This window comes from Schistocerca piceifrons, chromosome X (assembly GCF_021461385.2).
Source record: "Schistocerca piceifrons isolate TAMUIC-IGC-003096 chromosome X, iqSchPice1.1, whole genome shotgun sequence".
NCBI lineage: Eukaryota > Metazoa > Arthropoda > Insecta > Orthoptera > Acrididae > Schistocerca > Schistocerca piceifrons.
The window spans coordinates 294,647,066-294,664,263 of NC_060149.1; positions in this window are offsets into that span (position 1 = coordinate 294,647,066).

Consider the following 17,198-nt stretch of genomic DNA (forward strand, 5'->3'; position numbering starts at 1 on the left):
GCTGACAGCAAGTAATCCCCTTCAATTTACATATAAGGGTGGGAATTGACTCTAGTAAAGAACTCTCTTTCTTTCATTTTGTCTGAACATTAGCGGATCATGTCGTAAATTGGTACACTTTGCCCCTATGCAGTTCTGTACTACGAGGCGTATTCCGAAAGTAAGGTCCGATCGGTCGCGAAATGGAAACCACAGTGAAAATCAAAAGTGTTTTATTTGCAATAGTTAGCCACAGCTTCCAGTAACGTCACTACATAGTCGCTGGTCCGTCTGAGTCATTTTTCGCCACGTTGTACCAACATTCCGATACCCTCGTCATAGAATGCAGCCGCCGACACTTTTCGTCGATTCTGTACGCTGATCTTCAGTTCGTTGTCTGTGCCAAAATGTTGACTTCATAGCCAGCGGTTTATGTCAACAGAGATGGAAATCAGAAGGAGCAAAGTCTGGGCTGTATGGAGAGCGATCAATCACTTCCCATCGAAAACGCTGCAGGGGCATCCTCACTGTCCCTGCAGACTGTATCTGAGAACTGTCATGATGAAGGAAAAGCGCGACAGTTAAGTTGTGTGGGCTGCACCAAATCAGGCGAAATCTCTCACGGGCACTCATACTTGGCGGGAGACAGTGTTTTCCAGGCATCTCTCCGTGCTTACTGTGCGCTCAGAACTGAAGACACAGACGTGACGCTATCAACGAGTGTACTAGAGGCACTGTCCAACACTCCTATGCAAAGCTTTACCATATTTTCACTGTGGTTTCCATTTCGCGACCGATCAAAAAAATAGTTCCAATGGCTCTGACCACTATGGGACTTAAACATCTGAGGTCATCAGTCTCCTAGAACTTAGAACTACTTTAACCTAACTAACCTAAGGACATCACACACATCCATGCCCGGGGCAGGATTCGAACGCGACCGATCGGACCTTACTTTCGGAATACGCCTCGTAAAGGTATAATGTATTTTCTTATTCCAATTGTAAATTGTGGCATACAATTTTTATGTGGTTTAGTCTTTTTCTGAAGTTATAAAAATTACTCTGGAAAACAAATGTTTCTCCAAATGTGCGAACATGTTTCAAGGTACAACGTGATCATACACCTGGGAACAAATATTCGACAAAAAATGAAAAACACGGCCGTCGAAAAAATGTCTTCAGTACTGTGTTTAATAGTCTAACTGTTCCATTATTACTCTGATACACGCCAATAATCAGTAAGAGGAATAAAGTTAAGTAGATGTGTTATCATAAACCAGTTACAACTTAAATACAGGCTGATCAAAAAGTCAGTATAAATTTGAAAACTTAATAAACCACGGAATTATGTAGATAGAGAGGTAAAGATTGACACATATGCTTGGAATGACATGGGGTTTTATTAGAACAACAACAACAAAAAACAAAGTTCGCATGGCGTTTGGTGATGTTCGTGTGCTCAGCCGCCACTTTCGTCATGCTTGGCCTTCCAGGTCCCCCGACCTCAGTCCGTGCGATTATTGGCTTTGGGGTTACCTGAAGTCGCAAGTGTATCGTGATCGACCGACATCTCTAGGGATGCTGAAAGACAACATCCGACGCCAATGCCTTACCATAACTCCGGACATGCTTTATAGTGCCGTTCACAACATTATTCCTCGACTACAGCTATTGTTGAGGAATGATGGTGGACATATTGAGCATGTCCTGTAAAGAACATCATCTTTGCTATGTCTTACTTTGTTATGCTAATTATCGCTATTCTGATCAGATGAAGCGCCATCTGTCGGACATTTTTTGAACGTTTGTATTTTTTTTGTTCTAATAAAACCCCATGTCATTCCAATCATGTGTGTCAATTTGTACCTCTCTATCTACATTATTCCGTGATTTATTCAGTTTTCAAATTTATACTGACTTGTTGATCACCTGGTACATTTTGAAGTGGAAACTATTAGTAACTAACATAAATTTCCATTTTCAAGACAGGTAGAATTGTTGAGACATTAAAGAATCTCAGAACATCTGTAAGCACCATGTGTTCCTCGCTGAAAGCACAAGGCGGTGCATGACCGACGAAATATGGCTTAACTGCCACATGTTACATGAACAGTTCTCAAAACATGTAGCTATGTACTCACAACAAAAATTTGTACCTGAAGAACTAACCATTTATTCCAAGTAGCTTTAACGTATTATACAACACTTAAATGTGTAGAACGCGAAATATTTGCAAGTGCTACCAAATCACAACCTCATGTCTGACAACAAAGTTATAGAAAATGGCGAAAATTGCTTATGGAGGTCTCTAAGGCTCATTCGTTCGTGTGATTCTAAAATCAGTCACTAGACTGAAACACTGACCAAAAAACATTGTGTGTTCCTGGGTACACTAACCTACTGGGTTTGAAATATCTAATGTTTTATTTACTAATACGGATTTTCAGAACTTCATTCCTTCCTGTTACGGCTACAAGCATTTGGAGGAGGATTTCAATAAAACACATGCTCCTGTCATCCATTTAAAAATTAAATCATCGAATATTTGAAGAGAGGAATATTTTCACCACCAACCTACACATAAGCATACCAAAGTAAAACTAGACAGAAAACTGCCTTACGAATAACACTGCCAAAACCGTGAACACAGAGTGTATCATAATAGCCTTATTTCTTGAAAACTGAATGTTCCATCGTGAAATTCTGGGCATTACATTCTTATGATAAAGCTTATTAACAACCGTATACACTACGACAGTTTGTAAAAATGTTGCTCACAAAATTTGAATTAGATGTTCCTGCTAGTGGGCCTGTGAGCCTATAACAGAGGGAATAAACCTTTCTACAGCTAGGATATTGGAGGCTGACGTGAGAAGTGATAAATTACCGAAAGTTCAATGTAAGAGCTCCGAGCAGCCCAGTTCACTTCTTCTTTTCCTAACAAATACGTCCAATCCAACTCAGAGGGATCGGTGCACTTACGGTTATTCAAGTATGACAGTATCGAAAAACGGTGTTTTCATGCATAATCATTTATAACAAACCTTTCTTGCTTGTTTTACGACTAAATTAAATTGGTAAATGATGTCATTCGTTCCGCGACGTCCCACCAGGTTTGTTGAACGGCACAGTGAACACGGAGATAGTCAAAAGGAAGATGAAGCTCATTTAATGGTCTGTGGGAATAGCAACGCAAATTATTTTCCAGTAGATCTTGAGTGATAAAATGGCGAGGATATTTTTACAGTTTAACATGAAAGTATAATTTTCATAGCAACATAAAACTACAAAATAGTTTTGATTGAAGTTATCGATATCAGAAACAGTCCTCGGTGTATGTCTCTTCACTAACGTTAAACCTGTAATGACTAACGCTTTTAAAATAAAATGCTGAAGGAATCCACTGACAGATATGCGTTTAATCTGTTGTATGAGTGGGTCCACAGCCACTGCGCGTTTCTCGAGGAAAGTCATTTTCTTGCGAATGTTGTTTTTATCTTTGAGATAAACACTTTATTTCACGCTTTTGTCATTAGCTAATTTCACCCTCCTGGGCACTTTCCAGATGCCCCTGGTATTTGTGTCACAGTGAAAGACTGTAGTCACATAATATCTTGTTTTCCACGCATTTGTGTGGAGTAAGATAGCTCTATGGTGTCCTTAGTAAAGGTTTCTGAACATAGTTTTTCACTGTGACACAAATACCAGAGGTTGCTTGAAAATGACCAAGGTGGCGGCATTAGATGATAGCAAAAGCATGAACTAAAGTGTTTATTCCAAAAATAAAAACAGCCTGCGCTGAAAAATGACTTCTCTCAAGATATCGGTTTAAGCCTAAAGTATTAGCAAAATGATGGGTAGAGGAGATGTGGTCATATGTGTATGTGTTTTGGTCGAAGCGCTATTCGAAGCTCAAAATGGTTCAAATGGCTCTGAGCACTATGGGACTTAACATCTGAGGTCATCAGTCCCCTAGAACTTAGAACTACTTAAACCTAACTAACCTAAGGACGTCACACACATCCATGCCCAAGGCAGGATTCGAACCTGCGACCGTAGCAGTCGCGCGGTTCCGGACTGAAGCGCCTAGAGCCGCTCGGCCACCGCGGCCGGCTGTTGGAAGCTCAGATTGTTAAATAAGACAGATAGAATTTTGGGGAAAGAGTGGGTACTTTAATGCTGTCGGTTTCGAGATCATTAAGGACGAAGCTCAAGTTCGACTGAGGAAGAACAGGGAATACAACTGACTGTGATTTTGTGCAAATATCAGCATTTAAGTTCGCTTGAAACTGTAGTAGGCGACAGAAAATATGAATCAAGATGCCCTGTAGGGGATTTGTATTCGGGTCATTCTTAATGGAACTGAAAGACTGTAAGCACTGCGGTAAGTAGGATAGTTGGTAATTTTGACATGCATTATGAGAGAAAGTCTGTATTTTAAAGTAACTAAACGTATAGATACATTTTACAAGAAAAGTCTAGAACGTTAACTTGAGAAACTATGGAGGAGAGAGATGTAAAAAGAAGGGATTCATTGACGCCAAACATAAACTAAAGGATTTTTAAAGAATCTATAATTTAGTAAAACATCTTTTCTTATTTAATCTCACTTTTCAAACAGACCTCATACAACTGTAGACCAAATAGCATTATTCGGTTGGGAGACAAGGGGATACGGGTCAAGAAATAATTGACAAACAACCATACATAATGGTCTAATCTCACTTAATGGATTAAATACTGCACCCTATGTTCTCTGGTAAGATGTCTCCGACGATTGTCTGGTTGAAGGTATATGCGACACTCATCGGTGAAGAGAACGTGATGCTAATCCTGAGCGGTCCATTCGGCATGTTGTTGGGCCCATCTGTACCGCGCTGCATGGTGTCGTGGTTGCAAAGATGGACCTCGCCATGGACGTCAGGAGTGAAGTTGCGCATCATGCAGCCTATTGCGCACAGTTTGAGTCGTAACACGACATCCTGTGGCTGCACGAAAAGCATTATTCAACATGGTGGCGTTACTGTCAGGGTTCCTCCGAACCACAATCCGTAGGTAGCGGTCATCCACTGCAGTAGTAGCCCTTGGGCGGCCTGAGCGAGGCATGTCATCAACAGTTCCTGTCTCTCTGTATCACGTCCACGTCCGAACAACATAACTTTGGTTCACTCCGAGACGCCTGAACACTTCCCTTGTTGAGAGCCGTTCCTGGCCCAAAGTAACGACGCGGAGGCGATCGAACCAAGGTATTGACCGTCTAAGCATGGTTGAACTACAGACAACACTATCCATGTACCTCCTTCCTGGTGGAATGACTAGAACTGATCGGTTGTCGGACCCCCACCGTCTGAAAGCTGCTGCTCATGTATGGTTGTTTACATCGTTGTGTGGGTTCAGTGATATCTCTGAGCACTATGCGACTTAACTTTTGAGGTCATCAGTCGCCTAGAACTTAGAACTAATTAAACCTAACTAACCTAAGGACATCACACACATCCATGCCCAAGGCAGGATGCGAACCTGCGACCGTAGCAGTCCCGCGGTTCCGGACTGAGCGCCTAGAACCGCTAGACCACCGCGGCCGGCGAACAGTCAAGGGAGTGTGTCCTTGATACAATATCCACAGTCTACATCTATCTTCAGCAGTTCTGGGAACCGGGGTAATACAAAACTTATTTTGATGTGTGTATTTTCTATCTAATGTGATTTAGAACACAAAAAATATTATGGCATAAACAAAGTATGGCAGCGATTAATGTGACGATTGGCCATTACAGACCTTTAGTCTGCGTGGTTCTATTAAAAGTCATACAACAACGTCTTCATACGAGGGTTAGAACTTAAATAGTGGCAACTATTTATTCGCAAGTGATACAAAATAATTACATGTTTACACCTGTTACTGTCCTTCGAAGTAGTCACCGGCGTTGTGTAGAACCCGTTGCCAGCGATGTGGAAGGCGTAGTATACCGTTAGCAGAGCCTGTTCTGTTGATGCTGCGAATGGAGCGGTCTACTGCCTGTCGAATCTCTGGAACAGTTCTGAAGCGAATGCCACGAAGTGATTCCTTCATCTTCGGAATCCAATCATAGTCACAAGGACTTACGTCCGGTGAGTATGGTGGATGGTACAGTACTTCCGAGTCCCATCGACCTAACAGAGCAGCCACAGCTTGCGCTGTGTGCGCTCGCGCATTGTCGTGCAAAATGATAGGTGGGTTGCGCAGAAAGTGTCGCCGCTTCTTTCGCAAAGCTGGTCGCAGGTGATGCTCCAAAAACGAACAGTAATACTGTGCATTGACGGTAGCATTCGCTTCAGAACTGTTCCAGATCTTCGACAGGCAGTAGACCGCTCCATTCGCACCATCAACAGAACAGGCCCTGCTAACGGTGTACTACGCCTTTCATGTCGCTGGCAACTGGTTCTACACAACGCTGGTGACTACTCTGAATGACAGTAACATGTGAAAACATGTCACTCTTTTGTGTCGGTTATGAATAAATAGTTGCACTATTTAAGTTCCAACCCTCGTATAATTTGAGAACCCGCACACATTGCCATTTGTAGGGCGACAACCATATGCACTTGAAATACAAATCACAGTGGGGCTTGCTTTTATAACACGCACAAAACTCTGACAGATGGGAAAGTTAGGTTAACGTCTAGAAGCAATAAAGCAGTATCATGGCGTCAGCGGCAAGGTGAACAGACAACTCAAATTATGTGGGCAGCACATCTTTCATTCTCCTGGGCCACTTATTCTTGAGTTACTGTCCCCAGGCTTATGGGTTCGTCTCACAGATGAGGCATATTATTTTCAAACATTCGATACAAGACCCTCCTGTGCACAAGAGACGATTTTTTTTTTTCAGATTACAATATTTCCATGGGTTTCAATTGCAGAGACGGTAATTTCACCCTTCAGTACTTGAGTCTGCCTTCTGACAACATACGTTCTGTACTCGAAGATACATATTTTTTCCATACATTTTCGCTGTAATTTGCATCCTGAGACCCAGACAGCCTCTGATGATCCAGCGTCATCATGACTTCTGTGTAGATGATTAGACAATAAAACATACTCCCTTTTGAACGATACCAGCATCACGTAAAAACTTTATATATCATATATAACAGGCGATATGACAACAAAAATCTGAGAGGCTGTTCTGAAATTTGTGCAGATATACAAGGTGCAGATCACTGGAGCCTGTGCTCTCAGAAATCGCATAGAATTTTTATTTAGTCTCGTTTTTAGGAATGGGGACGATCGGAATCACTGCGTAATTGACAACTGCTGACAATTCGTGGAGCCAAACGGGGTGTAAATATTGACGACGTGTCAAAGATCTTTGCAGTCATGTCCCGACCAGTCAGGAGGACTGTCGTGTCCATGACGAGGATCCCTTCGCGTATGTAGAAGACCACTGCGCACCCCGTGTGATAACTTACAGATGTGTATGAGGTGTATGAGTCATAGCCATAGCTGTAAACTGGTGGTAGCGTGGTAATACGAGCTTCTCAAAGAAGGACGACATAAACGTTGGAGGCCCGAAGCATATTATCGAGGAGCTGCGGCTTTAGTGTGGTGCCGATCATGTTGATGTTCTTTGTAGCGAACCGGTACGTCTGTGCTTGCAATTGTGGACGCAAGCCTATCATCGCCGGGGGCGGTATGGGGCAGGAACCGCAAGGAAGACACACCCCGCTGGCCACAGTGCGTCGATTCCAATATTAACGAGTAACCTCGTTGGAAAGGGGGAAGGGGGATGGTAGACAGTTCGGTGAAGAAGGCATTTCGTCCTCCATGTCGTCACCCCACGCCCCTGTGCCGAGGGTCTCAAAATGTTCAAATGACTCTGAGCACTATGGGACTTAATATCTGAGGTCATCAGTACCCTAGACTTAGAACTACTTAAGCCTAACTAACCTAAGGAATCACACACATCCATGACCGAGGCAGGATTTGAACCTGCGATCGTAGCAGCAGAGCGGTTCCGGACTGAAGCGCCTAGAACCGCTCGGCCACAACGGCCGGCGCCGAGGGTCTGTCCAGTGTCCATATGAACGTCATCTCGGTGAGAGAGATCATGAGGCGTTGGCAGGGAGACAGACGTTTCAGCCTGAACACTGGTCGGTACTATGTTCGTGGTTGCCCATCCGGCAAAATGTTTTGGTCATCGCTAGTGCCGTCCACAGACATCTGCACGTCACCGTATGCTGGTGCGGCAGCGTCATCATTGCCTTGGGTATGAGTGTCCTGAGAACGCCTGAGCGAGGGCCATCGAATTTTGCTTCGACGCGGTGAGCGTTGTTTGCACACGTGTTCGTCAGTGTCGGACGATGGCAGGAAGGAGCGTCGGCTTTGATAGAAGGCCTCGGGTAGAACAATGAACGAGTCAAGCAGGTACTGTGGAGAGGTACCCCTCTTTGCGTTATCCATCGGGGGAGTTCGGGTAGCGTCCATGTCATCGGCTGAAGCGACTGCACTGTCCAAAGAATGGTGCCGATCGGAGAGACCATGCGAAGGGCTGCGGGAAGCCGTGTATGTTACTGATGCTGCGGTCAGTGTAGGTGGCACTGACGTTTATGACAACGGAAGCGACACGTTGTTGGACGCAGACAGCCCGCAAATGGCCTTCCTTCCCGCAACCGGAACAGGAGCGGGGCTGACCGTCATACATTATGATGGCACGCAACCTCCGATACGAAGGCAGGAGGACACGTGACTCTGCAGATCTATGCGAATCTGCCCTTTAAGACGGGATAGGTTTGGAACTATACCCATCTTTGGGTAACACGTTCCACGACGTTGTCGTAGACTCGGGGGTCCGCAACGACGGCGTCCGCTGGTAGTTCGATAGACAGTTCGAATATCCGTATCGTTCGTACGCCGAGGCCGCCATGATCGACGGTAACGCGTCCTACGTTGTCGTCGGAATGACAAGCTTAATCCACGTTTGGCCTCCAGTAGCACCCTGTCGCACTCTGCGTCGTTAATCATCATGACGTACACGGTACTACTATGGACAGGTTGATTCCTATGATGTCCTGTGGTAGTATTTTAATGTTGTCGCGAAGAAATCGTTCGATGTCAAGTGCCATGGCACGGCCGAAGTCTGAACAAAAGGTGAAACGTAAAGTCGTTTTCCGATAGCTGTGTGCCATGTTGGTCCGTAAGGAAGACGGCACTTAACACCAGCAGAAGTAAACGCAACACTCTACACGTGCCTCGCTTGTGGAGCTCTGGTGCGTGACCGTGACTGAGCTACCCAAGCACGTTTCACGACCCGCCCTCTCAGCTTTACTGTCGCTTATACCTCATACTTCACTCATACCTCACTGTTTTAATCTGCCAGGAAGTTTCAGATTAGCGCACATTCCACTGCAGAATGAAAATCTAATTCTGTGAAAATCGTCCAGGTTGTGGTTTAGCCATGTTTCCGCAATATTCTTTCTTCCAGGAGCACTAGTCTTGAAAGTTTCGCAGGAGAGCTTCTGTGACGTTTGGAAGGTAGGAGATGAGGTACCGGTGGAAGTAAATACACTCCTGGAAATGGAAAAAAGAACACATTGACACCGGTGTGTCAGACCCACCATACTTGCTCCGGACACTGCGAGAGGGCTGTACAAGCAATGATCACACGCACGGCACAGCGGACACACCAGGAACCGCGGTGTTGGCCGTCGAATGGCGCTAGCTGCGCAGCATTTGTGCACCGCCGCCGTCAGTGTCAGCCAGTTTGCCGTGGCATACGGAGCTCCATCGCAGTCTTTAACACTGGTAGCATGCCGCGACAGCGTGGACGTGAACCGTATGCGCAGTTGACGGACTTTGAGCGAGGGCGTATAGTGGGCATGCGAGAAGCCGGGTGGACGTACCGCCGAATTGCTCAACACGTGGGGCGTGAGGTCTCCACAGTACATCGATGTTGTCGCCAGTGGTCGGCGGAAGATGCACGCGCCCGTCGACCTGGGACCGGACCGCAGCGACGCACGGATGCACGCCAAGACCGTAGGATCCTACGCAGTGCCGTAGGGGACCGCACCGCCACTTCCCAGCAAATTAGGGACACTGTTGCCCCGTCTTCCGCTCACGCCCCAACATCGTGCAGCCCGCCTCCAGTGGTGTCGCGACAGGCGTGAATGGAGGGACGAATGGAGACGTGTCGTCTTCAGCGATGAGAGTCGATTCTGCCTTGGTGCCAATGATGGTCGTAAGCGTGTTTGGCGCCGTGCAGGTGAGCGCCACAATCAGGACTGCATACGACCGAGGCACACAGGGCCAACACCCGGCATCATGGTGTGGGGAGCGATCTCCTACACTGGCCGTACACCACTGGTGATCGTCGAGGGGACACTGAATAGTGCACGGTACATCCAAACCGTCATCGAACCCATCGTTCTACCATTCCTAGACCGGCAAGGGAACTTGCTGTTCCAACAGGACAATGCACGTCCGCATGTATCCCGTGCCACCCAACGTGCCCTAGAAGGTGTAAGTCAACTACCCTGGCCAGCAAGATCTCCGGATCTGTCCCCCATTGAGCATGCTTGGGACTGGATGAAGCGTCGTCTCACGCGGTCTGCACGTCCAGCACGAACGCTGGTCCAACTGAGGCGCCAGGTGGAAATGGCATGGCAAGCCGTTCCACAGGACTACATCCAGCATCTCTACGATCGTCTCCATGGGAGAATAGCAGCCTGCATTGCTGCGAAAGGTGTATATACACTGTACTAGTGCCGACATTGTGCATGCTCTGTTGCCTGTGCCTATGTGCCTGTGGTTCTGTCAGTGTGATCATGTGATGTATCTGACCCCAGGAATGTGTCAATAAAGTTTCCCCTTCCTGGGACAATGAATTCACGGTGTTCTTATTTCAATTTCCAGGAGTGTATGTGAGCCTCTGTAAGTCCACCTTTATACACAGGGTTGTGAGAACTTTACTGTTCAATACAAAATGTCGAACCAAAACATCTTCAGCCATCTAAATTTTTAATTGTTATGTTATTTGAGCAACCAGTTTCAGCGATCTTCAGGCCCCCTGACCGACGTGTAGGAAGAATCCCACCTCTGATCCAGTCAAAATAGCGGCCAGCATTCAGTGACTGGTATCTGTAGAGTTTTGACACTGATTCCTTCGATCATCACTTGTCGACTGAAGATAAATGAGGAGGTGCTGAATCTAACTGAGAGGAAAATAAATTTATGGTACAAATTGACTAAAAGAAGGGATCTGTTGATAGGACGTATCTTAAAGGCATCAAGGAAAAGGGGGGAAAATGGCAGATGAAGACGAATGCACACCAACAATAACAGAGAAGTGTCTTTTATTTTTGTGTGGCACACCACACGAACAATCAATGAACACGTTTTTCCGTATAAAAACGATCCATTATCCGGTGCAGTAGAGACGAGTATAGGTAAGGAAACTCAGTGCACCTGCCGTGCCTATCTCTAATATAGTTCAGCTGAATTTAACTTCCAGTGACGACACATTTTAAGCAGAGGAGTACGACCCCAAAACGACAAGTCGGAGGATATGGGTTGTTTGATAAAAAGAATGTATTCTTTGGAAGATTTACTGTTCTTCTGACTGTTTTACACAGGTTCAGACATTCCGGTAGACTTTTTAGGTAGTGGTAAGTTCCCATGGGACCAAACTGCTGAGGTCATCGGCCTAGAGTGCTTACCCAGCGGGAGTATTACCTGTCCTTAACATTTAGATTTATGAGGTTAGGACGTCTGACCCTGCCTCTCTGCCCGTTACAGTGCACGTCAGTTTCCCTTCATAAAACAAGTTACTCCTTCACTGACAATAAGCTCAGTGGGTACCGCAGAGTCAGCTTCTTCTTTATGTTGTTCTCACATTTCGATTTAATGCCCCGTCGTTGGTGAAATTAATATAAAGAAATGATTTCCTCAATTTTAACAAGGGTCTAAAAGGAAGTGAAGTGGCGTAATTTAAGGAAGAAGAATAGACAAGGAAAAACGATCCATGGAGGTATACCAAGAATAGAAATATTATTTGCATTTTGCTTGCAGGTCTACATCACTTCTCTCAATAGAAGGTGCGATGTTCTCTGGGTTTGGATGATATTGATTTCAAGTATATTAGGTAGACTGTTGTTCACAGCATCGTGAGCCTTAAAATACAGAGAGAGATAGTACCAAACGGCCTTTTACGTGCACATGCAGAATAAATAATTACTTTCATACTTTCATTTGATGCCTTGGCAGCTCTACTACGCCTTTATATATACATAATTTTACGTATTGTTTTACTTATATTTGAAACAAGCAGAGCTTGTAATGCCCGCTGTCGATGAGTTCTATGAGGTTGGCAAACACGTTGTTTTACGTTTCTTTCAATCTGTTCCTTTAAACAAACCGAGCTCAGTGGTTAGAACACTCGGCTCGCATTCGGGAAGACGATGGTTCAAATCCCAGCCAGGCCATCCAGATTTAGGTTTTCAGTACTTTCCCTAAGTCGCTTAAGGGAAAATACCGGGATGGTTTGTCCGAAAAGGGTATGACCGATTTCCTTCTTCATCAGTCCCTAATCCGATCTTGTACTCCGTCTCCAATGACTTCGTTGTCGACCGGACGTTAAACACTAATCTTCCTTCCTCCTTACTTCATTTAGTCAACATTTTGTTGTCATATATAGTCACTGTCGAGTGACCGTTTCCATAAATGTCATCGGAACAAGCAGTAATTCAAAAGCAGCTGTTTTGCGACCCACAATTTCTAAATTTTTCGTCACTACAGAGAGAAAACTCAAATGGGAGTAAGAAACTGGTTTAAATAAACAAGTATAGATAAAATAACACGTGATTTCAAGTTTGTTCAAATCACGAGCTACCGTTTCAGAGTTTTTTATTAATTAAATCGGAGGAGGGCTGAGGGATGACGTGTTTTAAGATTCACAACAGCTTTCAAACATTAGCAAATGTGAAATTAATCTTTCACCCTGAAACAGAGTGTTAGCTACTGTACTATGAAACTGCTTGAGAGATTATAATTGTGTGCGGGGCCAGGACCACAAACGGAACCCTTCCTTTCCAGACAACGCTTTTAACAGCTGTGCTATGCAGCCATGCTGCACTCGTTCCGCCTCAAGGCTTTCATCTATCCAGCCCTCTCTCGTGCTTTCCGAACTGCCTACTACAGTAAAGCATGTACGATAACCTGTCTGAAGCTTGGGAAGCAGAAGGGAGCTAATGGTTGATAGCTTTGAGTCGGGCCATGAAGCTGTTCTCTTCCAAGTCCTGGTCGGGCACACAATTTTAATAACTCAAAGAGGTTCACTTACATCCTGTTCTGCTCACCACAAGTGCAATTAATTTAAATACAGCACTAAAAAGGGATGTAAGTAAATACTACGTCGCTGCAGCGCCATTTATTGCAATAGGGGAGACAATTAACCCCTTAATTGGGTAATTTTCGAGCGTGCTCCCTCTGTGGGTAACTTTCACTAGAACCTGCTGCCGCAGTGGCGTCACGTGCCTTGCCCACTCATCAAAATAAATACTTGTTGATTTTAGTTTATGCACCAAAACAAAAGGAGATTTTGATCAAAAGGCTATATTAAAGAAGAAAGTGAAATTTGTCTTCGCATAATTACAGGTCGCTTACTGTGTGAAATGTTTTAACACACGATGCTCCACAGAGAGAAACTCCACAATCTGTATATCAATAATATGTCTCTTTTCAAAGGCACTATTTTCTTGTGCATACTCCTCACACCGTTGTTATTTTTTTCTTCTTCGTGCGTGGCAAAAATTCCGCGCAGTGCCCAGCCACAAGAAAAGTCGCTTTTGGTGTTCAAGGTGGGCGTCCAATTAATGACCTTAGTTTTGGAGAGACTACAGTCAACTGTTCTTCGAGACTAAATACACTCATGTTCAGACGAAAACAGTACACCTTGACGAGTAGGGATAGAACATTCGTATTCACAGGACATGTACATTAGTATGTTCTGAACCATCTCGGCCGCGGGTTCAAGGTTAACATCGAATCGTGGCGCAACACCACCGACCGGTAAAATGTACCTGCGGCTCTCGTTGACGCTATAAACCGCAGGTAATGGATCAGTGTGACTTGAGCAGACGTGCAGGATGCCTCGCAGATGTATGCGGGAACCATATCGTCAAAAATGATTCAAATGGCTCTGAGCACTATGCGTCTTAACTTCTGAGGTCATCAGTCGCCTAGAACTTAGAACTAATTAAACCTAAGTAACCTAAGGACATCACACACATCCATGCCCGAAGCAGGATTCGAACCTGCGACCGTAGCAGTCGCTCGGTTCCAGACTGTAGCGCCTAGAACCGCACGGCCACTCCGGCCGGCCATACCGTCAAATCAGTGAGTTTGAAAGAGGGCGCTTTATTGAAATGGGAGAATATGATGCATCCACCCGGGAAATGGCTGCTCGTGTGAGACGAAATGTTTTGGCAATACAACGGAAGTTTGCAGAATGGTTCACGGAAGGCCATAGAACACGACTATATGGGTCAGGTCGCACTACCCAGAGAAGTTCGACACGTCATACGAATGGCACTGCAGACAAATCTGCGTCCTACTCGGCTTTGGCGCAACAGTGAAACGGTGTAACACGTCGTACACTATCAGGGTTGACAGTCCATAGCCGTCTATTGCGACACGGGTTACGTGCGTGTAGTCCACATCTCCGCTTACCTTTGACGAATGCGCAGAAACGTGCTAAACGACAAATGGTGTATGGAACGACGTCACTGGGGACAGGGATGGCATCATATAGTGTTTTCGGAGGAATCTAGTTATATTTGTTGAAAATGATGGCCGCATTTTGGTTCGCCGCAGACAGGGGGAGCGCCATCACAGTGACTGCATTTGCGACAAGACATGCAGCGCCAACTCTAGGCCTTACGGTGTGGGGTGACATTGATTACAACCACAAGTCACAGTTGGTGAGTTTTTCAGCATGACAATGCACGACCGCATGTTGCTGCTCGAACACGTTCCTTTTTGCTGCCACAATATGTCAGCATTTTTCCCTAGCCCGCCAGATCACCAGACGTGTCGCCAATCGAAAATGTGTGGGATATGGTGAAACGACAGGTGCAGCGCTTTGTTTCAATGCCAACCACCACAGATGAACTTTGGTACCAGGTGAATGCAGCATTGAGGGCTATACCACAGGACGCCATTCGTGTCTTATACGCGTCGATGCCATCACGCATGAAACAAGTTATTAAGGCCCATGGCGGACCCTGGGCCTACTAAGCAACAGGATACATGCTGAACCGAGGTGACTGAAATACTAATCATTTCTGCAGAACATACTAATGTTCATGTCCTGTGAATATGAAGGTTCTATCTCTAGTCGTTCAATGTGTTATGTTTTTCCTGGACTCAGTTTAACATTTCGAATCAGCTTTCTTCGCCTCAATGTTTATTGTGCAGAGCGCATGCACTGAAGCATTTAACGTACAATAAACGGCGAAACATCTTCTGACAACATTTTTCAGTGATTCTGGTCGTTTGGTAACTTTGGAACTGGAATCTTTCCTATCGAATCCTATCAGATTCTTGTTGTAATAGCTGACAACACTTGACTTTTGCAATACGCCATTACATCTTGAAATGTATACTCATACAACGTGCTCACCATCACGACAACTCTCTTGCCCCTCCACTTCATCAACATGTGCATGTTTCTGTGCGCTTTGCCCTCTTTCATTTTCCATGAAGTCATGGAACTCCTTTCAGTCTTCCCACACTGTGCAGGCAACGTCTGTGTTCTGCCTCGTTAGTTTGTCAGCCAAATGTGGACTAATGTACAAATTAAAATGCGAGGGCGCGCTGAAGTAATACCTCCGAATCTTTTACATAGAAACTCTTAAGGTTTTTTTAAATGAAACAAACGTTATTAACATTCTGCATTTTTATTCTATATGTCTACATATATATTTGTCAACATACTCACCCAGGCGCCGAATACATTTATCCCAACGAGAGATTAGTTTGTTAATACCGTCACTGTAGAATGTTTGACTTTGTTGACGGGGCCATATCAACTCTGCTTGCATCTCTTCAATATAATCAAAGTTAAGTCCTTGAAAGTGTTCTTTAAGTTTTGGAAAGAGATGAAAATCGGACAGGGCCACGTCGGGACTGTATGGAGGATGATCGATGACAGTGAACTCATGGCGTCCGATTGTTGCAGATGTCGCAGCACTCATGTGTGGTTTGTCGTTGTCATGCTGAAGGACAGGGTGCCCAATTTGTGTATGAACTCTGCTAATTCGAAACTCGATTACAGGACACCGTTTCTCACGCACTGACATAGTTACGTTATACACCGCCATGTTACAAGCTACAATTCGGAGCCCTCTAGCGGCAGAGGGCTTAAATACGTAGACATGAAGAATAAAGATGTAGAATATTAATAACGTTTTCTTCATTTACAAAGCTTTATGAGTTTTCACATTAAAAATTCAGAGGTATTAGTTTTCAGCACGGTCTCGTATAGTAACCATCTCCGAGAAAGACAATCGAAAAGAGTTTGAGAAGTTACTTCGTCTTCAAGACAATAACTAGCATAACTGGTATCCGTACCAGCATAAACAGTGAAAATCGTTACAGTTGACTGAGGATACATTATCTCGACTGAACATAGGTACGATGTAGTGAAGGAAGCATCAACTACTGGCATTATAACATTTTTTATAGCTACAAGCCACGACATGTTGTCGGGTTTGGTGGTGAGGATAAAAAAAGAAGCGGTAAAATGTGAGTCTGGAGACTCCTCGTCGGACATCGGAATATTTCAGGTTGCCTTTATGCTGTCTTAATCTCTAAATAATGTGAAGAGATGGCAAGATCGACATGTGGTTCTAATTCCACGTCAAACTGTTAAGTCTCCTTTTTCCGGTACTATTACTGGTGTAAGTTAAGGGGGTGCAAGTTGCCGAAGTGGCGTCGAATTGAAAGAACTTGCAGACAGGCTGCTGAACATCCCACTTACGGTACCTTCACACTGAGAACCAACTACAACAAGCAAAAACACACAACTGTTGTCAGTTTGGCAAATTTGCAACTGTTGTCAACTGTTGCAAAATGTTGACGACAGTTCTAAACTCTTGCAGACTTACACATTAGGCGATTTTTTTCTTCTTACAGAAAGGAAATTGGATTCTGTCTGTGTAGATGCATTAGCACGTAGTGCT